Raw genomic sequence first — 18,020 nt, forward strand, 5'->3', positions numbered from 1 at the left:
AGGTCACCGCAGTCAAATCATGAAGACAATTATACAGCAATTTAGTGTTGATTCTATTCTATAGGTAATGATTGCCATTGAAGAATTTTAGGAAGAAATGACATGATCAACAATGCTTGTTGCAATGACCATATGTGCAGCATTTTAAAGAGTGCAATACAACTGCAGAAAGGTTAAAGGAAGGGAGAATGTATAGTGAATTATTGCAAAAGTTCAAAGAAGAGGATATTACCACCATACAACAATAGTACTGGATCCCAATAGGAGAGAGTCTGAACTATCTACTAACTTCATAGGTAGTTAAACACATTTGGTGTGATGATTTGTAAGCTACAGTAGACTTGAAGATGAAGACTTTAAGATAACTTCCAGATTTCTAACTTCTATAATTGTGTGGATAGCACAGCTATTTTTTAGCACTGTTAGTACAAGGAGAGATGCATATGATGGATAATTGAACTTCTATTTGTAGTTAAGGACATAAACCAGCAATCTGAAAGATCAGAGGATATCCATTTTATGAAATGCAGATGGTTTTACAACTCCTGGAGTTGTTTCAACAGTAAATGTGCTTGGCATGATAAGAATAAAGAAAGTCCTATTCATACCAGACTGGATGCCCCTGGAATGTTAAGGGAGTATAGGATCATGACACTTTCAATTTCACCAATCTTTAAATCTCTTCAATATGTACTCATCTGTAAAACATGCTGCCTGATAAAACTGTATCACTGGCTAACCCATAATGGCCTTCCTTCCATGCTCAGATTTCTCCTATTTTTAATGACCAAAGAAAAATAAATCCCAGTTTCTCACTGCCTTAATCTTACCATGGTGCTCCTACTCTAGGAAATCATAAATAAGCAAAGCATAAAAATATCCTCTTGGGGGAGGGGGAATAGTAGGGGATAGGAAAGGCAACAGAATACAACAGTCACTAATATGGCATTATGTAAACATTGTGAATGTGTAACTGATGTGATTCTGCAATTTGTATTTGGGGTAAAAATGGAAGTGCATAACTCACTTGAATCAAATGTATGAAAGATGAAAAATAAAATAAAATAAAAATTAAAAAATAAAATAAAATTTGTGAAACTACCCCAGGAAGCACCAAAGAATAGGTTGCTGTAAGACCTATGCAAAAACAGAGCAAAACCCCCAAAATTTGTTATGCTAAAGTGATTATCAGTGGGTATCTGATTTCTCAGGTGAAGAAGGGACTTGACAGAACCCCAAATCTAAAGAGCTCGTTCATGTACAGGGCTTCAATTATTATTGTTCTTCTTTCTTTTAGCCTAAATTGACTTTATAAAGAGAGCTTTTAAAGGTCAAAAAAAAAAATATTCTCTTGGCTTATGGAGCTTATATTTTAATGACTAAGAGGATAATTTGAAATATCAGTGTTGGTTTAAGAAAGTGAATAATATTGGATATCTGAATAATATATATCTATGAAATATACCTATTTAGAGTAATTTGCATTCAAAAAATTTGAGAAAGATATATGACATTTCTGACATATAACATATAAAAGGGATCAAATAACAGAGTAACATCATAATAAAAAACTTTCTATTATTTCTTATTATTTTCAACCAAACTTCTTAGTAAGAGTTTTATAAAAGCAAAAATAGCTGACAACAATTTATTCTTGTTTGAGGTAATGACTTTTATGGATATGTAAAATAATTTGAAAAATATACATGTTTATATCAATAATATGCAATTTCATGGTTTTATATTTAATAATTATAAAAATTCTGATATATATGTGCTATGCTAATTATAGATTTAATGATACCTAATTCCAGAAGGCTGTTTTAAAATGTTTACAAACTATGCAGGGAATAAAACATTTATCAATTTAAATATACATATAGAAATCTCATATAGATATGGATGATATCTATACTTGTATAGGAAATAAGGATAGGCAATTGTTATTGAAGATTATGATAAAAAAATTGAAAACACTTTATAAAATTTTATTGTGTTAGAATACATTTATTTGTAGAAAATGCAAAGGGTTTAAAATTTGAATCTAAAAAATCAATGTAAAATATTCAATTGCATAAAAAGATTACTAAATAGAAGATTTATTGATTTGGCATTCTGAATTTAATTTGTATTTTCTAAAACTATTATATAGTTATATATGTGTGTGTGTACATATGAATATATGTATATTCATATATACATATATTATGAAGTTTAATAATAATCTACAGGGATCTGTAGGACAGTATTCCTTGCCTATTCATTTCTAATTCCTATCACTATACTAATTATACTAGTTACTTATAACTAATATAACACCACTAAATTTATTGGCTTAAATTTACAGGAGTTATTATCTCACAGTTGCTTTGGATGAGAAATATCCATGTACATTGTATGGTGTGTGTGTGTGTGTGTGTGTGTGTGTGTGTGTGTGTTTGTTTGTGAACCCAAGGATTCAGACACTGAGATACATCCCAGATCTTTTTATTTTTTACTTTGATACAGAGTCTCACTAAGTTGTATAGGCTGGCCTCAAACTTTTGGTTCTCCTGCCTTAACCTCCCAGGAAGCTTGGATTACAGGTGAGCATCATTATAACTGGCTAGGAATTTGAGTACATCTTAACCAATCTTCTAACTTTGGGTCTCTCTCAGGCTCCAGTCAACCCAAATCCTGACTTGGAAGGATCTAATTCCTTGCTGAATCTTGTGTTGGTAGGCTGGTTTCCATTTCTTATAGTTGTTAGACCGAGGTCCCAGTTGCTCACAAACTTTATGCTGCAAGATTTGCCTTCTGTTCCTAGACCTCAGAGCATCTCCCACCAGGGGAAGCTTGCTTCATCTAATTGAGAAAGTGAGAAAATATCAGTAACAATGAGAGAACTGGCTAACATGACAGAATTCAGTCTTTAATAATTCAATCACAGAAGTAATATCTCATTAATTTTGTTGTATTCTATTGGTTAGAAGCAATTCACTAGATACTACCCACATTTCAGAGGATGGGGCATGAATACTGGAAGTTGGGGTCATTTGAATCTATGTATGAATCTGCCTATCCAAATAAATAGATGAATCTTCAATTAGTTGGTGTTTTTCACTGGGCACCCAACATGCCTCAATAGTTAAACATAGTTTTACTCATATACCAAATGTAATCTTTCCATTTATTAAGTGTAAAAAAATGCTACAGTGCATCATTTTGATGCTAGACATTTATCCATTAACCTAATAGGAAAGATTGGATAATGCAATTTGTTTAAAGACATCAAATTATAGAACTCAAATTGCTCATGTAAAAGGGGTTGGAGAATTTTCACAGTGCCATTTCTGTGAAGAAATGTTCAAAACCCAAACAGACAACCATAGCAGTACCAAGCATTTAGAAGGGCCTCTTTGGGGGAGGAATCTACCACCATTAGTTACATAGTCAATTATATTTCCATATCCTATACTGTGTATTTTATTTGTTCTAAAAAGTGTATTCCAGGCACACTTGAGGCTCCTCAAATTTTTTCATGCATCTGCTGGGCTAACATTTTAATAATAACATGAAGATATAATCTGCCTTTTCATTCTCATTGTACTCTCATGGATAAGAGAATTTTTCTGAGGATATACTACATGTGATCCTGTGAAAGACAGAGTGAAAAAGTAGATAAGAAAATACAGTTTACTTGCCTTAAAACAAAAATTACAGAGAATAGACATATAAAGTATTTTGGAAAAATCTTCCACAAAAGCATTAAATATGTTAATGTATTACTTTTAATGTTAATTAATGATAGCTTTTTAGTATGGTAACTGTTGATGTACATAACCAACATAAACTAAAGTTCTTCGACATTCTTAATAATTTAAATTGTGTACAGAAATACTGAAAATCTTGATTAACTGCCAAAGTTAGTGATCGCTAAAGCACCAGCAGAGTTTTGAACATTTTAGATGGAAGCATGTTTGAACTAAAGTGAATTTGTATCATTAGACCTATTTTCTCACAATATAGTTTACTTTGGTTAAGTTCAAAATTAAGATTTCACCTCACTAAACAATGGAATTGTTAGAAGTTGGCAATTCTCTTTTAAATAAGAAAATCATTTTGAGTATGAGCAGAAATTGGCTTTTAAAATATCTTCCCTCTTAAATGGAGTAAGATTATAAAGGCAAGATCACAATTATATCTGCAAAGTCAGTGTGAGGGCAAAATATATAGACTTTTAATAGATTTTAGGTGTATATTTTCAATAAGGCTCATACTTGATCATGAAAAATACATAAAGACTTTAAGTGGAGCAGGCTACAACTTTACTGTTTATTGATCTAGAATACACTACTTCTTCACCATAAAAAAAGACACCTTACAGTATCTCTAGTTATACATTTTGGGGGAAATTCTTTTCCTTTAATAATTAGCTTTCATGATATGATATGATAAAACATTATCACCAATTGGTGTTTTAAGAGTAGAGAAGTCATTTTACCTGGGCTGAACAGTGATGCTTCATTGATGAACTATAGCAGAAAAGCCCAAATGGCAGATAAAAAGCCCAGGTTTTATTTCATTTTGTTAAGTTAAAAGCCACGGAACTTAACAGGGAAAAGGGCCGATGACAGATTACTCATTACAGCTCAAGTAAATTAAACTGTAACTTTACATTTCTCTAACCACAAACTCATTCAAGATTGTTCTCATTTTCTGTATTCCAAGACCAGCATTTATAATTTCACTATGCTTCATAAGTATGGGAATAATTTTTTTTAAAAAATCTGGTTTTATTGTAGATGAACCTATAAAATAATAATATTCACTCTCCTCAAACACGTAGTTCATAAAGCCAAAAATATAGATGGTAAAAGTCATAGAATCTGGCCTTACATTCTGATTAAAATGTAGAAATTTTCAAGAGAGCATCATTCCCATAATAACAATGAGTACAAGCCATCTGATAACATCAAAAAGTTAGTGGTCTGGTGATGAAATAAAACATAAGTGAATTAAATTCAAGGCAATACAAAGCTCACAGCTATTAACAGTTGTGAGCATGGCAGAAGGAAGAGATGACACTACAGAGGTTAGAATAAGGAATAACCAGTGTCAATGGGCCACAAACTTTTAAAGGCTGTGTGAGGTCTGACTTAAGGAGTTTAACGTCAAGGTACAGGAATCACTTGACAGTTCTGTCCTGAGGGTTCATTACCAAGTTTAGACCATGATTACAAAAATAGACAAGAACTCCCAGGAACATGGGTCTTCATCAACTGAATGTCAGCATCTGAAAGCTTTGGGCAGTGTAGGAATACTGAAAAAATATTGAAGTACATCTGGCCATACCCTGCATGAGTAAAACAGTGTCACCGAAAGCTGGATTTAGGTGAGAAGAGCTAAGGGAAATGCCTCAAGGTTTATGGGGTCACTTTTTGAATGGACAGCAAGAGCTCACCAAAGAAAGGACATAGTACAGGAAAACTGAAAGAAATGTCTCAAAATGTAAGTTCTAGTACCAAGTGCCTGGAAACAGCGAGTGAGTGGGAAAGGAATATATTGCTGAAAGCACTCAGGGGAACACAGGGACTTTTCTGAGCTCACAGCTAGAGCCAAGAAAGGCCACTTAAAGACCAGCGTAAGATCACAGCTTCAGGTGAGCAGGTAGTGATTAGGGTCTGAGGCATCCCCTTGCTATGGTCTGAGCTTAATCAATATAGCTTATAGATCATAAATTATAGATTATAGGCTATGAAATGTTAACTAGGATATTAGGATTATATGATAAGTGTTAGAGAGTAAATAATGTTAAGCTGTTTCTGAGATGTTAAAAATTGTTTTTCTGTACTTCATATGCCCACAGATGTGCTTGAACCCAGGATATGGTTGTCTGTTTTGCTCTGCTAACTGCTTTCTCAGCCCTTGTATCCTGCTTGCTTGCCTGCACCTACATTTTCGAGGATGTGGTTTTTTCCTCTTAGAAACCCCATTCAACTTGGACCCAGCACTGTTCCTGGCAGACACAATTCAGGTCCTTCAGGGGAGCAGTCGTCAGCTGGCTAAATAACTCTCTAATCTGGACTGAGAGTGTTTTCTGAGGAATCAGCCCACAACACCCTGAGGACACCAGCTTTCTTTGGAGAGGAGTCTAGGGCTGATTCATGGACTACAGTTAAAAAAAAAAAAAGATGACTGAGATCAAATATGACCTTCTCCTGACTGGAATAGCACAAGTTTCATTGTATATCTGCAAGAACCCTAGAAGATGGCAGAATAGAAGAAGGAGGCATTTCTCACTTGCTCTACTGTTTAGAATTTGAACAACAGCGATATGGTTTCACAATGAGGTGAGTGTCGAAAAAACCCATTATATATTCTGTATATTATTATTTGTCTATCAGAGATTTAGAGAAGCACAGAGATACTGGCATAGTAAACTGAAGATATAAGGAAATTTACTATGTGACATAAAGCACTCCTGGCAAGCACAATACCAATAGATAGGTCAACCAGACATAAACTAAGTAAAGATGCTTCAGAACTAAAAAATATTATTAATAAATGGACCTAACAGACATTTATATAATATTCCACCCATCAGCAACTGAATTTATTTTCCTCTCAACTGAATATGGAACCTTCTCTAAAACAGACCATATTTTAAAATGCAAAGCAAGTCTTAGGAATCACAAAAATAGATGGACATAATTTCTTGCATCCTATCAGATCATGATGGAAATAAATTAAAAATGAATCATAAGACCCAAAAAAGAAACAAATAATTTTAATACCTGAAGACTAAAGAATGCATCTTTGAATGAGAACTAAATAATAGAAGAAATCAGGGAAGAAATAAATTCCTAGAAAGAAATATGAACAGAAAAATATCATATCAGAACCTCTAGGACAGTATGAAGGCAGTTCTAAGAGGAAAGATAACAGCCTACATTAACAAAATAGAAAAGTCCCAAATAAATAATCAAAGTTATACTTCAAGCCCCTAGCAAAGGAAAAACCAATTCCAAAAATAATGAAACTGAAAACAACAAGAAAAAAATATGTAAAGGAACAATACAATAAAGAGCTGGTTCTTCTTAAAGATAAACAAGATCAATAGATCCTTAGCTAAACTAACCAAGAGAGAAGATCTAAATTAACAAAATTGTAGATCAAAAAGGAGATGAGAAAGGGTGAAATAGTGGAATGAGGTTGACCAAACTGTGCTCTGTACATGTGTGGATGTACCACAGTGAATTCCACTTTTATGTATTCCTACAAAGTACCAATTTTTAAAAACAATGAATAGATGTGGGGAAGTGCAGGAAATTAGAGGAGGAGAAATGGGAGTGGGGAGAAGGGGAGGGTGGAAGGAGATACTAAAATGAAATAAATTATATTTCGTGCATGTGTAAATCGGTCAAAATGAACCCACAATATGTATGACTATAAAGCACTAATAACAAAATAATTTCTTTTCAAAAAATAAAATAATAAGGATAGTTGAGAGAAATGCTTCTAAGCACACAAAATCTTTGAGGAGTGAAATCATTGCCTAGTAAATTCTGTGAAAGAAAAACAAGACTAACAGACTTCCTGAGTTACATAAAACAGGAAATGAAGCTAGAGGTTCATGAAAACACCTGAGCATTCACAAAATATGCAGGCTGAATTGTAAACCAGAGAGAGATCTCTGGGGCATCCTTATTATTCAGATTCCAAATCTTTCCTAAAAGAAAATTATGATTCTACTTGAAATGATTCAAAGGTAGTGATTAACTGAATCCACATAAAGACCAATAACACAGAATTGGCTAAGTATAGGTGAAAATGACTTATTCTTTAACCTTGGAATCAAGAAAAAAAAAAAGATGGTGAACTTGAAAACAAGACTTTAGAAAATAATCAAATAGAAGCCTAAAAAGAAAAAAAAAGAATGAATGAGACATAAGGGACAATATCAGATATTTACTATAGATTAAATATGTAATGAGAGTCATAGAAAAGAAACATTGATAATGAGTTTGATAGAAAACAACCAAAAATTTTCAGAGAATTAAATACCCAAATGAATTTAAAAAAAAAACAGGCTTCCTCAAGCTCATAAAGAAAACACATACACACACTATACATATATATATATATATATTTATATATATATATATATATATATATATATATATATATATATAATATATTGGTGAACATAATTGGAATATATTGAATTCTTTATATGATCAAGAATAAAATCTGCTTTTAGTCTCATTTTGTATACTGAGTATACCACTAGAAGTTCTATCCTATGCAATGAAGAAAACTTTATGAAAAGATGAGGAAAAAGACATAGAAAGCCTCCTTTTACATACAAAACAACTGCATACATATGTATATATTTTTATATATGCATATATGTACAGGTGCATGCCTGTGATATGTTTCTGTGTTGAAAATCTCACATATCTTTAAGAAATTGTGAAACTAATAAATGAATTCAGCAAGGTTTCAAAGTACAAGATCAATATTTTGAAAATTGATTGTATTACTATATACTAAGGAAAAGTAAAGGAAAAAAATGTGCAATTTTCTAAAATATTCTTATCAAAATATGAATCAACATCAAAATTTTAGCTTCAAGCCCATAAGAAGAAATGTAAAATTACCAAACAGAAATAAAATAGAATGAGATAGTTTAAGCTATATTAATAAATAGGGAATTATGCTGGTTTCAATGATTGCATATAACAATCATATAATATATAACAATATAAACATTGTTAAGAGATAGTCTTCTCAAAATTATTTTTGATTCAACACAATTCTATAAAAATTTTATTTGTTTTTTTACATATGTTAAAAAGCTTACTCTAAATTCTTACAGAAATGTAGAGAATCTACCAGCACCATACAGATTTTAGAAGTTGCTTTATTTTATATATCACTATAAAGATATAGCAATTGATACAGTGACTTATTTGCACACGTGAACCAATTCATCAATTCAATAGAATAAAATATCAAAAATATTTGTGTATTACACATACAATAACAAAATCTGACAGGGAGTAAACAAATTCAACAAAGAGTGTTGGAACAACTGGATAGTCACATGGGAAATAAGCCTTGATCCCCAGCTTCATACACAAAAATTCAGACTTTATTCAAGATGGAATATGAACCTGGGCCAAATTAGAAATATAAACCTCCTAAAGCAAACATGGGAGTTATGGTTTTTATTTTTGTGCCTCGACTTGACTGGAATAAGGGATACTCAGTTCAAATAGCTGGTAAGAAATTACATCTGAATGTGTATGAGAGAGGATTTCCAGAAGAGTTTAGCAGTTGAATCAGTGGACTACATAAAGAAGAAGGGTCTTCATCAATGTGGGTAGATGTCATTTAAACCACTGGGGGGCTGGATAGAATAAGAAGGTGAAAGAAGGCAAATTTGTTTTCTCTCTAGGAGCTGGAACATCTGCACTCAGACAAGGAATCTGCCCTAATTCTTAAATCTTGACTCCTCTGGTTCTGAAAATTAGACTTAGAATAAGTTATACCACTGGTTTTCCTGGTTATTCAGCTTGTACAGGGTATTTTGTAAGATTGCTCAGCTTCCGTGGTGATTTGAACCAATATTATTAATAAATCTTATCTATTGATACATATCCTATTTGTTCTATTTCTCTGGAGCACCCTTACTAATACAGGACCACAGGTTTTGATCTTTTATACAAAGTTTTTTTGTTTTTTGTTTTTTTCATCTTTCATACATTTGATTCAAGTGAGTTATGCACTTCCATTTTTACCCCAAATACAAATTGCAGAATCACATCAGTTACACATTCACAATGTTTACATAATGCCATATTAGTGACTATTGTATTCTGCTGCCTTTCCTATCCCCTACTATCCCCCCTCGCCTCCCCTCCCATCTTCCCGCAACTAAGAACTGAGCAGGGGGAAAGAGCATCAGGAATAGATTAACATTAAACTGAGATGAGTGATGGGAGGGAAAGGGAGAGAGAAGGGAAATTGCATGGAAACGGAAGGAAACCCTCATCGTTATACGAAATCACATATATGAAGTTGTGAGGGGAAGGGGGTGGGAAGGGAGAGAACTGAACAACAAAGTTTTTTTTTATTAAAAAAATAACTTAATGAAAGAGAAAAAATAGTCATTTTTCTTCAGGCAGATAATATTTCCTGATTTTGAGAAGATAAAACTAATAAAACAGCTAAAACTTATCATAAGAGAAGACATCCCCATACATATATTTTTCAAAGAATTCATATCTATAACACATTAAGATTTGTACTAGATTTGTGCTAATGATATACACACAAGCTTATATTTTATATATGTGTGTATATACATATGTATTTGTGTGTATATATATATATATATATATATACAAATATATATATATGTATGTGTGTATATATATGTGTATATATATATATATATATATTTGACAAAATAATAACCAATGCACAATAACTAATGCACATATAAAAATGTTATGTATGATTACATGATTAAAATTCAAATTATATAATAATATCCATTCATAATACTAAGATGGGAGAAAGAAAACATTGGCAGTGGTGAATATTGCCAACCTTCTAGAGGAACTAAAACTTATATGTTTCTGATGGAAAATTAAATTTATCTAAACACTTTAGACTGTTGATGACAGTTTCTTGTATATTTAAAAATACAGCTACCATAATATCTAACCAATTCACTCTATTATATTTATATTGAAACACAAGTTTGTGCTCACAAAAAGTTTTGCATAAGAAGATTCCAAGCAAATGTATTTACAGTGAACAAAAATTGGACACAACTAAATATCAACTAATAGGTGAATGAACAAATTGTGATGTGTTCATATATCCATATAATATAGTAATATATAATACTAAAAGATGCAAACTGTAAATAATGACAAAGAAAAGGAATCATAAAAATATGCCAAACAAAATAATCTAGACAAAAAAAGAGCACTATCACATAATACTGTCCAATTTAGCTTAAAAATAGGAATAAAATACAAAGGGAAGAACATCCTAGTAGGAAGGCAAAATTCTGTCTCAATTTTGATAGTATTATACAACACAATTGTCAAAATTCATTGATCTGTTCACTTTAGATTTGTGCATCTTTATTTATACCTCAATAAAATTTAAATCATTAATGTGACACTTTTATTTGTGAGTTTAAATTGTTGAAGAATTTATATGAAAATGATTAACTATTGAAAGTAACCCCAATGGTAACTTTGGACCATAGCAATGCCACTTGGGTGTGATTAAAAAGCATATTATAATCACTTGCCTAATGGACTTGATATATTTAGTGATAATTATATAGCAATTATAATTCATTCAATGCATATTCTTTACTATATAACAGATTCTCTGTGCTTCATGTCAGGGTTCTAGCAGTGTCTTTCTCTTTGTACTGCTATAACAAACTACTAGTGACTAGGTAATTTACAAAGAACAGAAACTTATTTTTTACAGTTCTGGAGATTGAGAAGTACAAGATCAAAACATTGACAGACTCAGTGTTTGTGTGCCTGCATCTCTGTCTCCAACATGACTCTCTATTGTCATGTCCTCCATGAAAAACACTATGTCCTCAAGAGGCAAAAGAAAAAAGGGTGAAAAGACCATCGCAAACTCCCTCCAGCCCTTCTATGATTTGCTAATCCCATTCCATGGGGCCTGCATGACTATCTCTTCTGAAGGCTCCTACTTCTAATACTATCACACTGAGGTTTAAGTTCCAGCCTATGAATTTTGTGGGACATATTCAGACTATAAAACACTTTATATAGTCACTTCATATAGGTCTGAGTGCATATATTTAAGAACAATAAAATGCACAATCTAGGAAAACCAATTATTGATAAAATTTAGGCTATGTATATATTCATGCTTTAATATATATTTAAAATTATGACAAGTTAAAAATATTCTTTCTGTGTTGGAATACTATTCTGCTCTAATTATGTTTTCTATATTTACATGTAGCTATAAGAATTTCTCTTTAAAAATTATTCTCCTTTTAAATTACCTTCATAAGACATTTAAAGAATCAATCCAATAGGGAAAAATAATAGGAAATTTGAGAGAATGAACACCATAAACATTGATAAGAACATTAATTTTATCCTAGTATAATTAAGCAATATAACATTAATAAAATATAAAGCTTTTAAAAATTAATAGTTATATTTGATGAAAATGCATTAAAATGTAGAACTAGGTTCATTTCAGTCTTAATCTGTATTAACCAATATCTTCTAATCACTCTTTGTAATAAGAGTTTTAACCTAATTTTACAGTCTTATTGATAAAACATGTAACTGATGCAAAGTGCCCGTCTAAAACATTTAATGTTTCAAAAATAGCAATGCATACAATATGTTTTATTTTAAACGTACTGAGTTAAACTAGGAAAAATAAAATATATTAAATTTACCAAATTAATTACAATTTTTATCAGATTTTTGTCTAAGATTGCTTGATCAAATTATTGAGAAGAATAATTGCACAAATATGAAGTATTGACACTTGAGTTTCTTACAGTAATATCCAAATTCTATAGTGCATTCCAATCAAATGGCAAGGAAGAGAAGAGCTGGGAAAAAAATGAGTATAATCATGAATAATATGTTGCTTTCAATATGAAATAATCATTTAATTATTTTTGAAGGCCTGTATTAGTTCCCTTCAGCTGCTGTAATGACTTCACATAAACATGATAGCTTCAAAAGTAACAATTCTCTACTGGACCTAGAAGCCAGAAGTCCAAAATCAATGCTGTTGGATTGTAGTGATAAGGTTGACAGAATAATATCAATTTAGAGGTACAACGGTAGAATCTCTTTTAGCTACCAGAAGCTGAAGTTATCCTCCTCAGCTTCTCTTATAAAGACAATTTTCATAGCTCGACTAGATAATATATCTTCTCAACAAAAATTCTTAATTTTATCACATCTTCAAAATCTTTTACAAATATGATAAAATTTCCTTTCATCTTTTTTTTTTTTTTTTTGGTACCAGGGATTGAACTTAGGGGTACTCTACTACTAAGTCACATCCCCAGTCTTATTTTGTATTTTAGTTAGAGAGAGGGTCTCAAAATTGATAAAATTTCAGGATTTGGGTTATATAATCTTCTTGGTGAGACCATTTAAAAATCTACCACAATGAGTATTCCCTGTTGAATTTCAATTCATTCTCTATTTCTGTCTGTTATGTCACTCATGTTCTCCACAATCTGCCCTAAAATATTTTAAAGGACTATTTAATGGGAAATTTCAAGACTGCAAGTCTCTCTCAAATTTTGAGGGTTTCCAATTTATTTATAGTAAAAAGCTTACCTTTTAAACATAATATATTCAATAAAAAAGACATGTTCCACACTGAATGTTTTTAAAAAGTTGACAAAATATTGATCTCTCCAAATACTATTATTGTCTCCCCTCATGTTCTAAATAATGTAATAAAGATAAATATTAAAAATGCAAGGCTCGTCTTGGATAGACACATTTACACTAAGAAAGAGCAGATGATATAGTAAATGCAATGCAGTTTTAATTATGAATTGCAAAATTATAGATTTTTATAGTTTCCTTATTTGAGGGGAAAGTCTAAAGTTGTATGTGTTCTTTGCTGGTCATTCGTAAGCATGTATACTGAACACATTTTCTTAGTCACTGATTGCAGGGTAAGACTGTCTTTTGAGGGGGATATAAAAATTTCACATTTCTTCACAGTTTTCATCAGTTCTTGCAAACTTTACATCCAGAATTTTTGCCAGAACAAAAGTTATACACATAGATGATAATATAATTACTTTTGTTTATTTTATAAGAGTTAATTATTTCCATTATTATGTTCAAAGAAGCCTTGATAGAGCTCACTATTAGGATTTAGTCTAAGATTAACTAAATTCAGAAGATAAAAACTGATTCTCATTGGACTGTCCTTCCAAGTATTGTGAATATTTAAAATTGAAATAATATAGTTATTTACTATGTTTTAATTATTTTAGAGAAACCCTTGAACATTAATAATTTCAAACAGTGGTTTAACAGTAATCTTATAGTGATACAGTTATCAATTATATGTATGATGTCAAGATGTGATTTTAATATTTTAACATTACAATTAATCGTTCATAGTTCTCTGCCTGCAACAGAAAAAATTTAGTCACACAAAGGAAACTATACATTTAAATAACTGTGCAAATGGATTTCATTTAATTATTTCTAAAACAGTTCAAATTCACAGCTCAATTAAAAGGTGATGCACGGCACATAATCTGTTCTCTTTTATGGTTTATATATTACAGATAAAATTACCTCAGGAGATTTTTTTTTTTATTCTACCAATGGTTTAACAATCTGTTCTTCTAAATGTAAACTGATTGAAGCCACAATTCCCTTTTGTCACAGCAGGTCTCTGGCTTCCATGTTTTTCTTCTTGTATAATTACATATTTTAAAAAGATATGTTAATCAGTAACCATATTCTGTTGTCTCAAGGGAATGAGCAGAAATTTGTGGCAGAAAATGTGTTAACCATATTAAAGTCAGTATTCAGAGTTATCAGCTAAGTTTACTTATTTGGTACAAAAGACAGTGAAGAAAATCTTTCTTTTGCTCATTTACAATCATCTCTTCCTGTGTAATCATTCATAGAATCATACATTATTTAATCTAAATGGAATTCAGAAATCATGTAACATTATCAATTAATTTTAAACATAAGGAGAATAGAGGACAGAGAAAGAGGAATCTCATTGATTGATCTTGCTTCAAGTTCTAAATTTATCTTCTACTGAATACGCTACCTTACTGGTTCCTGTTATTTTAACAAGTAAATAAAATTATAGCAGTATGCTTAATCTCTTAAAGTCCTAGAAGCCTTGAGTCCAAATTAGAAGTATTCCCTCTGAAAGCTCAGGAGAGAAATCTTTTTTCTTCCTTTTTCCAGATACCAGAGGCCATTTCATTCCACAGTTCTTAATGCATCATTCCAACCTCAGGTTCTGACAACATGTCTTCTTTCCCATACTCTGATCCTCTTTGCCTCTTAGGAATCTTATGATTATATTGGACAAACTAAACTAAGTCTAGATCATTTGCCCATCTTAAAATAGTTAATCATATATAAAAACTTCTTTACCATGTAAATTAATGAACTCAGATTCCATGGATTAAGATTTAATTATCTTTCAGGGGCCTTTGTTCAGTTTACCAGTTTTATTTTATATTATTTGTAAAGTGTTAAAAAATATTGAATTTATAGGGTTGTTTTCAAATTGCAAAAGACTCCTTCCTTTTTAAGTATAGCTTTTGACTTTTTCTCATCTACACCACTGTATCAATCTGTCGTTCCCATCTGTAGTGTCATTCCTCTCAAATCTAGACTTGACTTTATAGCTATCATTTTCAAAGACTTTCCTCTTTTCATTAATTCCTTATTTCATCCTTAAAATGCACAAATTCCTCAGAACAGCTTACATTCCTCTTCACAACTGTAGTGGATTTCATCTGTCCAGATTAAATTTTATCAGATACCCCCATGATCTATACAATAGATAATTGGGCTTAAGGGCAACAGAGGTTTTTAACATCCAGATATTAGCATTAATTATTTTCTTTGCTGGACATTCCCTATATTGAAATTTTCCAGTTTAGAAAAATTCTAATCATCCTTTAAGACTCATATTCAATGCCTCCTTTGTACTTCCCCTAGAGTGCATTTCCAGCACACATGGTTTCCATCTCAACTTATTTCATGTGTGCTGTGGGGAGTTCTTCAAGGGTAATGCATGTGTTACATTCACCTTTCCACATGCCTGGTATGTAAACACTTAACCAAGTCATGAATTTCTTTATTCTCTGAATTCATCCCATACCTCTGTCTCTATGGCCTAATTTTGTCTTGATCTATAAATTTCCTTGCTTGTTACCAATATTACATAATGACTTACTAATATGTTTTCTTCCAGCAAACTTTATTCATCTTCCTTAACACTGGATAAATAGTAAGGACAAGATTAGTACTTAGCAAGTTCTTTGAGTTTGTTAAACTGAAATTGATTAATGTGGAGTTTTTTGAATTTACACTGGGGGAATTTTTTTAGGAGTTATGTTTAAAAGAAATGGCTAATTTATGTCCTCATTAATGATTAAAAGGAAGATTTCTCAAGTTCCAAGTTTTTGACCATATCATTAAATCCTACAAAGGATGAAAATTCCCCATTATAAACATAATTTATATACCATACATAATTATGTAGAAATAGGGAATTATACAGCATTCAGAAACATTAGTGAAGATGGAATATTTATCTGAATATTTCACCTCAGGTCTAATTTTAAATTAATATTATAATAAAAATTCTAGAATACAGAATGGATCACTGCCATCTACAAAGAAATAAAGTGAACTTGCAAAAATATTGAGGCACTCTGCTTCATGGGACATGGGTTTCATGGGATTTGGAGGTGATCAAATGTTAACAGAATGTTAGTAGCTCAATCATCCAAATGGATGGTGGGTACAATGACTGGGACAGCAGTGTAGAAATCTGCTGAAGTGAGAATGACAAGACTTGGTCTGGATTCTTATTTATTTATGGAGATTGACATCTAATAATAGACCTTGAGAAGAAAGCTGGTTAAAATCCTTATATGTCTGGAACATTGATCCAAGGAAAAAATGTTCACTCCAATCTCCTAGCCAAAAAGGAAATAAGCAGTCTATACAAATTACAGTTTACAAGGTTAAAAGAGAGGGCCTAGAAGCATACAACACAATTTGGGGACCCTAAAATGAGATTCTGTTCAACCCATCCAGTTCTGGGTACAAGTACCACATGTCTTTCTACCTCCATTCAGTCAAGAAGTGTTACCACAGATTCATGAAGATCCACATCATCCTCATACTTTGATGGGAATTTGGAACATGTGGTAATAAAGAAGATCCAGCTATCCACTTCTGGAGGCACGAAGGAAGATATCCAGCACTCATACAGATTACAAATAAACTCATAGAAAATCAGGAATTTATGAATTTCCAACAGGCAAGAATCGACATACTTCTCTCTAGGAAAAATCACCAGCCATTGGAATTCAGTTTCTTAAAGGAGCATGTCCCACTGTTGGATCCTAACATACAAGAACTCTTACCAACATCAACCAGGAACCATGACTGAATGGGGAAATTGCTGGGCTTCTAAAATTTGCTTTAGACAAGACAATAAGGAAGCAGTTAGAGGATTCTTCTTTCAGATTGGGCAGCTATATATGACGCATCATCTTTGGGATTACAAGGATCTTCAGACCAGAAAAAAATAATATGGAATGTAGCATGGCACAAACATGACTCGGAATTGGTGAATTATACAGTCCTATTTATTCAGAAAGTGGAATCCAGAATCATGATCCCATAGAAGACTTAAGCCCTACAGTAAAGCTAGAGAACTTACATGTGTCATAATAAATTTATATGACAAGTATTTATAACAAATTAAGTGTATATCTAGTGAGTGAGAAAAGCAATATTGAAGTATTAATTGTTGTACATACTTTATAATAAAACTCTTTTCTTTAAAATTTACATAATCACAAGAAAGTTTAGTAGATTTTAGCAGGGCTCTTTTATCCTCTTTGAAATACCCTATTTTTTGTCAAATATACCATTTAATATTTAGCTTCATCTCCTACCCTTCAGGAAAAGAGAGTTCAGATTAAAATTTAAATCAATTCTGAATAGGATTTGCAAAACAACACCACAGTCATTTCTTTCTATAATGCAAATCTGTTTTACAACTACAGATTTTGTCAAATTTCTTGTATCAGGAAAAAACACACAAATTTTGTCATGTTTCTGAACGGGTTTCTCTGAGTCTCAAGCTAGTAACAAATTATTAGTGTATATGATTCCTGAAGATGTTTAAATTCACTCTCATTTTTTAATCAGCATAGTAAATAATATGTCAACACTAAGTTGATA

The 18,020-nt window shown here is 31.6% G+C and overlaps 1 pseudogene; it reads left to right on the forward strand.

Moving 5' to 3' along the window:
- Nucleotides 1-6,327: 6,327 nt before the first annotated feature.
- On the forward strand, nt 6,328-17,466 carry LOC143381941 (protein NipSnap homolog 2-like; annotated as a pseudogene).
- Nucleotides 17,467-18,020: the final 554 nt, after the last annotated feature.

Source organism: Callospermophilus lateralis, chromosome 16 (assembly GCF_048772815.1).
Source record: "Callospermophilus lateralis isolate mCalLat2 chromosome 16, mCalLat2.hap1, whole genome shotgun sequence".
Lineage (NCBI taxonomy): Eukaryota > Metazoa > Chordata > Mammalia > Rodentia > Sciuridae > Callospermophilus > Callospermophilus lateralis.